The sequence below is a fragment of the Puccinia triticina genome, chromosome 17A, assembly GCF_026914185.1.
Source record: "Puccinia triticina chromosome 17A, complete sequence".
In the NCBI taxonomy this organism is placed as follows: domain Eukaryota; kingdom Fungi; phylum Basidiomycota; class Pucciniomycetes; order Pucciniales; family Pucciniaceae; genus Puccinia; species Puccinia triticina.
In genome coordinates this window covers 396,180-399,590 of record NC_070574.1, presented here as the reverse complement: position 1 = coordinate 399,590, position 3,411 = coordinate 396,180, and positions in this window count along the sequence as shown.

Here is a 3,411-nt window from a genome sequence, read left to right as displayed (position 1 = left end):
GTTCTCTACACTTCTCCACTACTAATAACCACAATAAAACAGACCTTCCTAGGCTGCTACAAACTAAAACTAACCACAGTGACCAAACCTCTATAGGCTGATCCTAACTAAACTAACTAACCACTTGTGACCAAACCTCTGTAGGCTGATGGCGAAAAAAGAAAATTATAGTGGGGAGAGGCCCTCCTTTTATGTTGGAGGATGAGGGATTTCTGCTGCAGGAAGCTCCTTGTGAGGGATTTCTGCTGCAGAGGTTCTCACCTACACAGCCTTTCTACACAGCCACAAATACAAACAACACAGCTTTGCTGTGCTAGATACACTTTAAATCCACAGCCAAACATCTATGATATACAAACTAACAAACAAATACACAGCCTTCAGATAGATACCTTCTAACTCCACCTCCAAACAAAGCAGCCTCCTGATAGATACCTTCTAACTCCTCATCCAAACAAAACAGCCTCCTGATAGATACTTTCTAACTCCACCTCCAAACAACACAGCCTCCTGATAGAATCTTCCCTGAACAAACAAATACAAAGACTCCAGCCAAAGATGCTGTGCAGCCTGTGTTAGATACCTTCTAACTCCCCCTCCCAAACAACACAGCCTCCTGATAGATGGTTCCATGACCAAACACCTGCCTAGAATGCAAGTACCCTTGCCTGTCCAGAATTATGGGGGTCTGGGGCTCTCCTCCTCTGCCTCCTGTTCCTTCCTTTCTTCCTTCCCTGTTGAGACAAGTTACTATAAATCTTTTAATAAAATCATTCCACCTCCCTGCCATCTTACCTGGTCATTTCCTCCGTTCAATCCCTGGTGAAATCATCCATCATATGTAATCCTGGTCTGCTGTTCCATCTGTGATAAAACCACCTATCCTCAACCACCCTAGTCCTCCATTCCATCTATAATAATCCATCTTTTCCATTTACACATACACTGCTTGTATTATACATACCTTCCCCCTCTTATAATGAATGATAGCTGTATCTATGCTGTCCCAATACATCTGAAATGTGCTTTTGGCATTGTCACGCAAATGGAGCACCACACCGGAAGGGAATCCTTCCAGTCGAAGAGGCTGTAGAGCCCTTTTGACCGGAAGGGAATCCCTCCAGTTGAAAAGGCTGCAGCAATGGTGAAAGGCTGCGCTGCGCTACAAAAAGCGCCCGTTTTAGCGCAGCGAAGCGGGTGCCCGCTACGTGCCCGCCCCAAAAAGCTGTAGCGCAGCCATAAACCGCTGCGCTACGGCTAAATGTAGCTCACTTGCGCTATTTCCCCAGGTGAAGAAGCGCAAGCGCAGCGGAAAAAGCTGCGCTTTTGAGCTAATATAGTGCAGCGCAGCTGGAAAAAGGTTTTTGGCGCTAAAGTTGCGCTGCATGCGCTTTTCTGCTGTGAAAGCGCAATAGCGCAGCAGCTCTGATTTGTTTCGAGGCGGCAGCATAGCCCACAGTAGAGGTCTTTGATATGATGGATCCCAAGACCTCTGCTGTGCACTGCGAGAGACTCTGGAGAGGGTGGCCGCTGGCTTTGCAAATACCCCTTGGCTCCTCCAATTCATACATCCCGCTGTGGTTTGGTTCCTCAAGTTCTACTTCCCTCCCCTTCCTCAGTCTGTCACCCCCATCATCTGTTCTTTCAGAGTTTTTGCTTCTCAATTTTTTTAGTTATGGCTGCCAAAGACAAAGACCCCAGACAATCAACCCCTCCAAACAATCCCGAACTCACCAGTGATCAACATCAATCAAACCGCAGAGAATCTTCCCGTATGCGCACCCCAATTACAGCTTGCAACTATCTTTCTTGTCCTGCGAGCTCTTCTTTGGTCAAACAAACATTCTTTGGCGCAGCAAAGGTGTGCTCATCAGGTCGGTCTATTCTTTTGGTCCAAACAATCAAGCACTGCATTAGCAGCCACATGTGGCTGTGAAACAATGTTATGATGGAAGGCGAGTTTAAGGATTGTCAGAAACTTATTGATGTGGTGCTTAAGAACCCCAAATTTGGTGAGGCCGCAAATATAGCAAATCAAGGAACATCAAAATAGATTATTGGGACGAATAGCTTGTTCCATTATATATCCCCCCTCTACAAATTTCTTCCTTTTTCTCCATCTGTACTACCAAATCAACCATTAAAATAAAATAAAAAATCTACTTCCTCCCTCCCCCCAAAAAAGCGCAAAAAAGCGCTATAAAATAGTGTAGCGTGCTGTTTAAAAGCTACTTCCTCCCCTTCCCCAATAAAAGTGCAAAAAAGCGCTATAAAATAGCGTAGCGTGTTGATTTATAGCGGCAGTGTAGCACTTTTGCACTATTTTATGGCTACAAATAGCGGCTAAAAACAGAAAATCTACAAGCTTGCTCCAAAAAGCACAAGCGTAGCCCAAAAATGCTATAAAAAAGTGCAGTGCATCCGGGCCAAAAAGCGCTGCGCTATCTGCAGCCCAGCCCTTTCATCAATGGCTGCAGAGCCTCTTTGACCGGAAGGGAATCCTTCCAGTCAAAGAGGCTGCAGAACCCCTTTGACCAGAAGGGAATCCTTCCAGTTGAAGAGGCTGCAAAGCCCCTTTGACCAGAAGGGAATCCTTCCAGTTGAAGAGGCTGCAAAGCCCCTTCAACGAGAAGGGAATCCTTCCAGTTGAAGAGGCTGCAAAGACCCTTCAACCAGAAGGGAATCCTTCCAGTTGAAGAGGCTGCAAAGCCCCTTCAACCAGAAGGGAATCTTTCCAGTTGAAGAGGCTGCAAAGCCCCTTCAACCAGAAGGGAATCCTTCCAGTTGAAGAGGCTGCAAAGCCCCTTCAACCAGAAGGGAATCCTTCCAGTTGAAGAGGCTGCAAAGCCCCTTCAACCAGAAGGGAATCCTTCCAGTTGAAGAGGCTGCAAAGCCCCTTCAACCAGAAGGGAATCCTTCCAGTTGAAGAGGCTGCAAAGCCCCTTCAACCAGAAGGGAATCCTTCCAGTTGAAGAGGCTGCAAAGCCCCTTCAACCAGAAGGGAATCCTTCCAGTTGAAGAGGCTGCAAAGCCCCTTCAACCAGAAGGGAATCCTTCCAGTTGAAGAGGCTGCAAAGCCCCTTCAACCAGAAGGGAATCCTTCCAGTTGAAGAGGCTGCAAAGCCCCTTCAACCAGAAGGGAATCCTTCCAGTTGAAGAGGCTGCAAAGCCCCTTCAACCAGAAGGGAATCCTTCCAGTTGAAGAGGCTGCAAAGCCCCTTCAACCAGAAGGGAATCCTTCCAGTTGAAGAGGCTGCAAAGCCCCTTCAACCAGAAGGGAATCCTTCCAGTTGAAGAGGCTGCAAAGCCCCTTCAACCAGAAGGGAATCTTTCCAGTTGAAGAGGCTGCAAAGCCCCTTCAACCAGAAGGGAATCCTTCCAGTTGAAGAGGCTGCAAAGCCCCTTCAACCA